The 6,370-nt window shown below is 49.4% G+C and overlaps 1 pseudogene across 1 annotated transcript; it reads left to right on the plus strand.

Moving 5' to 3' along the window:
* Nucleotides 1-2,607: 2,607 nt before the first annotated feature.
* LOC105550485 lies at nt 2,608-3,251 on the plus strand (annotated as a pseudogene). Its single transcript, XR_001007735.1, has one exon. The product of XR_001007735.1 is annotated as an uncharacterized LOC105550485 (transcript).
* Nucleotides 3,252-6,370: the final 3,119 nt, after the last annotated feature.

Below are 6,370 nucleotides of genomic sequence, written 5' to 3' on the forward strand. Positions count from 1 at the left end.
CCTTGGGCCAGTGACAATCACAGGCCTATTTCTTTCATGATGGAAGGCAGGAGAACAAGCAGGCAAGACCAGCTGTGCTAGCACATGGCACCCCTTTGCCCACATCACACCTGCTAACATCCCATTGGCCAAAGCAAGTCAGACAACCAAAGCCAACATCAACAGGACAAGGAAACAGATTCTACCTCTAGGTGCACAAACTACGGAGTCACAGACAGAGGCCACAGATCCAGGGAAGGAAGGTGGAGAATGAGAACAATGACCCTCAATAACACAACCTCCCACAGGTTTCCAAATCCCCAACCCGGGCATATTTCCAAGGAAACGGAATCATGGGTTCAGGGTTTTAAAGCAAGCAATTTCTGCTCACCCAGCTTAGTTTCCACACCCTTAACACAGGGGCAGTGATGTCGCATCAAATCATATCTTATAAGTTTGTGATGACGTTTAAACAACTGAATGCCAGGAAAGTGCTTAGGGCAGGGCTGGGTAGGAGGGACAGAAGCCAATAATAATGAGTAGCATCACTGTTAACCCACAAAGTTCTGGGAAATTCCTTGAAAGTCTAATTAGAGAATCATGTCCCCAACAATGAACATTTCTTTTGTTTTTGTTTGTTTGGTTGTTTGAATCTAAGAAAATACTAATTGTCCCAGGATAGAATATTTATCTGATGAGCATATAGAAGTTAAGGGCTCCTTGGAATCACAGTGCTGGGTTTGGATCTCATCCCTCCTCCTACCTGCCTCTCTGAGCCTCGGTTCCTCATCTGTAGAATGGGTACAATTCATGTGTCTGTGGCAGTCAGGGTTAAATGGGCTAATGTGTGTGTGGCATGTGTCTGTGGCAGTCAGGGTTAAGTGGGCTAATGATTCTAAAGTGCCCCGCACAGGCCTGGCAGGTGCTGAGCAACCTTGGGCCGTAGCAAGAGCACTGAATGGGGAATCAAGAGCTGGGACCTCCGGTCCTATTCCCCAGGGATCCGGGAGAAGTCCCTTGGCTTCCCTGAGCTTCATCCACCCCGCGTGCTAGTGAGGTGGCTGGACCAGTCAGGCCAAGGATGTCCCTGCGGCTGTCTAACTTCCCCTTACTCACTGCTCAGCAAAGGGCAGGCGCTGGGCCTGGTCAGGCTCCCACAAAGCCCAGGCGTGGCCGTGCTCAGCTCAGGGCGGGTGTGGGGGATGCGTTTCTGCCCTCAAGGGACTGAGCTCCAGTTTCTTTCTTCACTGAGCCCTTTACTCTCTGCCTGCGGGTGGTTATTTCAGACATCTCCCGCCTGCAGGGGCCTCTTAGAGAACAAACAGGGGATCGTTCCTTCAGCTGCGGCGCAGGCTTTACTGGGCTTGTTCCTGCCTCAAGTGGCCAGATCCTCCCTGAATGGAGTCGCCCCACAGGCCCCAAACCCAGAAAGGGGCAGCCAGAAGCCTCCGAGGCTCTGCCCAGCTCGCCCTGAATGTGCTCCCCGCCCTGAGTGGAGCGCTCACAGCTCCCCGCATCAAGGTTCTGTCTCCCCAAGGATCTTCCTCTTAAAAACCCTTCTTCTCCCAGATCCCACAAACCGACGTTATAAAAAACACAAACACCCAATAAACACCATGTAAACTGATCACACACAAATAATATCCAAAAAGAAGAACTCGTATAACCACTTTAAACTATAAAACATGTCTGCTGGGATTTGTGGGAGATCATGGATCACAGCCTCCCCCTGCTCCTGCTTCAGCACCGTGAGAAATGGAAGCAGGGTTCACCCGGGGGACGGGAAAGCATCAGCTGCCACTCATGAGGCTGGGGGCAGGGGAAGCCCCTCGTCCGCGGACACAAACAGGCGTCCTGACATGACTTCCATGAGCAGAAGCGGCCAGACAGAGCTGGAAAGCTGACCTCACAAGGCTGAGGACCGGCCTTGAGCTCTGCCTGACTGCAGAGAAGGAAAGTTCTCTCCCTGCAACCTCAAATCTTCCAGGTAAGAACCGAACGAAATCCGGCCTTTGTGTTCTCTCCACCATCTCCCAGCTCACCCACCCAGCAGCTCAGCACCTGTGAAATCCGTCTCCCGATGCACACTTGCTAGCCGGGTGGGTGTAAGCACAACGATGGGAAACAGCGGGAGTCCCCTGAGTGCAGACTCAGGAGTGAACCTGCCTGAAGAGTGGCATCTAACGCACACGCTGTGGTCAACTCCACTCCACTCTGGGTCCCAGGAATAGGAGGAGCAAGTGCGTATTTAGCTTGCAGGGCAGGTGTTTCATCCACATTATTGCAGGAACAGATGAATTTAATTAAAAGAACACCACAGTGGGCACCTCTTCCAGGGATGCCTCCCTCTAATAACATGACACCGAGATGATCAAGGTTCTAAAAGGGCGATCGAATTACTCTCCGAAAATGAAACTGCTCAGACAGAATGACAATTAAATTAATAACAACGAAGACAATGCCCAGATTTCATCTCAGCTCACAGCCCTCCTGTGTGCTGTGTGATCGGGTTCTTGGGGATGACTCCAGATGCAGGGAAGAGTCAGGATTTATCCACAAGGGTGAGCTGACTGTCAGCATGAGGGTCCCCTACAGTGGAGCTTGCCAAGGTCCGTGGGTCCCTTCCAGGGCTAACAGATGAAGCATGGAAATGCTGTGTGGAGTGAGCTGAGCAGCCGTTCTCAGGAGAAAACAGACAAATCCTCCTGCATCCTGGTGAACCAGCTTTGTGGCCTGTTTTATGTCATCTTTGCTGAGATCCAGTGGGTCACTCCTCCTGCTGGCTTTGTGATACTGACATTTCAGGCACTGGCGCAGATACACTGGCCTTCCTGGCTGGGATTCCACGGGTGGAGTGAGCAGTGCTGGCTTGGAGGAGTCATGGCTGCACAGGGCCTGGGCTCTCAGCTGACCAACGCCTTGATAGCCAGGAACAACCTGTCCTAACCCCAAAGGGCCCTCGCAGTACTGTTTGAAATTGCTCTTGCCATCTTTGGAACAGATTCCTCAGTACGTTTCAGACCCATTGTTGTGACTTTGGTTTCAATCCAGGGACACAGCTTGGCCAACGGACCGTCTCAACAACATCTATGATCGCTCTTTCCCAGAGACAGCATCTCAGACACCGATGCTGAAAGAGAAACAGCAGCCTGTCGCCAAGTGGTGGGAAATATCCATTTGAACGGCAATTTCATAAGTAGCAGATGATTTTTATTGTAATTTTCTGGTGAGCCGTTTAAGTGGAGGCAGAGTCAGTTCTGAGGCATCAATGTCTTTAATAACTCGGGAAGACCGAGGCCGTGCTCAGCAGGAACACCGAGTCCATGGAAAACAGGCCCTGGGCCTGCTGATGTGCATAATTCCATGTTTGCCCCCCACGTAACCAGGATGGTAAATTACAGGTGTCAGATAAGCACGCTCTGGAGTGGCTGCTTGAGGATGCGATCGACCAATTTAAGCTCCGTCTGACACATGATCAATAGGCCGTGATGCTGCATGGAATTGCAGGCACAGCGTCCAAACCTGTAGAGCAGTGGCTCCCAGCTGGGGCAACTTTGCCCCCCAGAGGACATTTGGCAACGTCTGGATATGTTTGCAATTGTCACGACTAGGAGAGGAGGTACTCATAGGATACACAGGGAAGTCCTCACACAGTTGTATCCTGCCCAGACTGTCCATAGAGTCAGGGTGAGATGCTCTGACTTACAGCCACAGTGGACATTGCATTCCATCATCAGACTCTCTCCAGGGATGTACGTAGCTAGACGTCTGGCTTTTCATCTGGGTATCACCAGCCTCATGCAGAACCAAAGCCGTGTGCAAATCAGTTCTCATACTTGCTCTCCTGCCTCCTTCCTATTGTAATTTTTTCTTCCCTCCTTCTTTATTGTTACTAGAGAAATGATGAAGAAAAGGAATAGGCTGGAGAGTCACTCAAAATTGCGTTTTCCTCAATTAAAAAGAAGTAATTTGGAAGTTACTCAATGAAGTGTTCCTCAATTTAAAGAAAAAAAAGGTAGTTTTGGACAGCAGAAAATTAACAAAGACAGAAAACACCATGAAAAAGTTCAGCATCCCAGGAAAGGAGCAAAGAGAAGTCTACAGATGAGACTTGCTCAGTGTCAGGGCTCAGAAAACAGCACCCCAGGACAATGTTCAAAGCTGAGTGCTTTGAACAAAGGATATTGAAAGAGCTCAGAAGTGGGCCTCAAAACTCAGGTCTCTCTCTGACCTTCTCCTGTCTCTCCTTCCCTTCCAAAGCACAGGGCCGGGGGATCGCTCTGGAGTTCCCTTATCTGGCTGAGGGATGTACTTCCAGAAGAAATGTGATAGGCATGACCTCCTCCCTAGGAATCTCTTCAAACAGCCAGGGAAGACCCCACTGCACTCAGAAAGGCTGTTGTCCATTCTTCTAGACACTTTATCTGCATAACAAGGCAACCTTTGTTTACCATGCAGTTCCCCCTCTTTCCTTTCTAACTTGTCACCACCTCCCCCAAAAGCCTCAAGCCTCCACTCCTACAGGCTATAAAGACTTCAACCATCTGGCTTCTCCACGAGTCTCCTGTTTTGTGTGGCTCTTGGGTATATGCGCACAGTAATAAATGTGTATGACTTTCCTCTGGGTAATCTGTTTATTGTCAGTTTAAAGCAGCCACAGAGTTAAAGACTGAAGCCTTCAAAGGGCTTTCCATTTGGGCCTGCATCCATCACCCAAGAGCCCACCCATGACAGACTCGAACTATGGTCAGAAGCTGCAGTCAATAGAGCTCAGGGTGAGACTGACCGCAGGAGAGGCTGGGCCTTGGGGGATAACCCCGAGCTTCTCGATTCCCAAACTGCAGATTAAGCCTCTGTAATGGAGGCTGAATTCCATTCAGTGAGTCTTGACCAGCATTTTAAAATGTGAAATAACAGAACTCAGTAGAAAATATCAAAGGGCATTACTTATATTCAAGGTAAGAATATTCTGTGAAATGTTAGTTTTATATTGTGTGTGTTTGTGTGCCAGGCCTTGTTGTAAAATATACTTTTTACAATGGGTTGTATTCAAAACAGCTTGAAAAATATGGAAGCAGATGAAATGTTGGAGGATTTGGTAAAAACTAAATATTTGTAAGCAAATTTTGCAGCAAAAAGAACAAGGAAATTCAAGAGAAATCAAAAGTAGTGTAAGAAAGAAAATGCAACCATATTGCCATACTTGGCTCTGCTCTAAATAACATCTACTTGGCCACATGACATAAATGCTGATTACGATGATGTCATTGAAAATGGTAATTTAGCCATGTAGGAGGCTGTGAGTTATGGTGGCAAGTGAAGGAAGAGAGCTAACCCCTCCTCTGGGGGGGCAGCCACTGAGAGATCACAGAGCAACTTAAAAGCCCCATGATGCACTTGCTCTTACAAGATTTGGAAGACACTTGCAGAAGCAGTAAAGTGTCTTTACTTGTGGATGTCTCTGGGACGAGATGGGCAGGGAACAGAAAGATTCAATGGTGTTTGATTTGGTCACCATGTATCTCTTTAATGTAAAAAGGGATCATTCAGGACCAGTGAGGTCATGGTAGTGTTCACTGGAAAGAGCCCAGGGACCCAGGTGGCTCTTGGCTTCATCACCTACAGCCCCATGCCCTTGAATGAGTCCCTCTCCAGCTTTTGACACCAGTTGACCAACCTCTAAAACAAAGAGGCTCGGCCAAATTATTTTGACTTGTCCTTGGAACCCTGCGAGTCTCTCACTGTGGAGTGACTTGGGAGTCTGGGCACCACCCACGCTGACTCCACGTCTAATACCGTGCACATCTCAAGCACAGTGCCTGGCTCAGCACAGGCAGCAGGAAAGCTGTGTGGGTGTGCACTGGCTTTGTCGGACACCATAGACAGCCTTCGCTCTCCCAAGATGGGGGAGGTCCTGAACCATGACTTAGGGAACTGCTCGTGCCTAAGCCCCCATCCCCTCCACAGTAGTGCAGAAAGGATGCTCTCCTAATCAGCTAATTTTCACAAAATGTGGGATGCCCTGGTGGGATCCCCTGGTGGGAGAGTAGATGACTTCCAGGAGCACATAGAGGGGGCAGAGGCTGCAGGCTGACCCTTGATACCCCTCATCCCCTTCATTTAACATTAGAAATCCCAAAGTTTAGCTGCCCAGACCAAAACTGAATTTCCCATCCTGCCTTGCAGCTGATGTGTACCTTCCCAGTGTACCCTTAAATGCATGGGTACGCCCAAGTTTCCCTTCTTCTCTTCCCTCCTGCCTGATGTGACTTGCACCTCCTTGGACCAGCAGGACAAAAACAGCCTTTGTCAATGACAGAGCACAAGACTGGAGGGCTGAGGCTTAGCCCCAGGAGCTGCCCAACTAGTTCGCCCCCCGCCCCCACCCCCA

This window comes from Mandrillus leucophaeus, unplaced genomic scaffold (genome assembly GCF_000951045.1).
Source record: "Mandrillus leucophaeus isolate KB7577 unplaced genomic scaffold, Mleu.le_1.0 Scaffold489, whole genome shotgun sequence".
Classification (NCBI taxonomy): Eukaryota; Metazoa; Chordata; class Mammalia; order Primates; family Cercopithecidae; genus Mandrillus; species Mandrillus leucophaeus.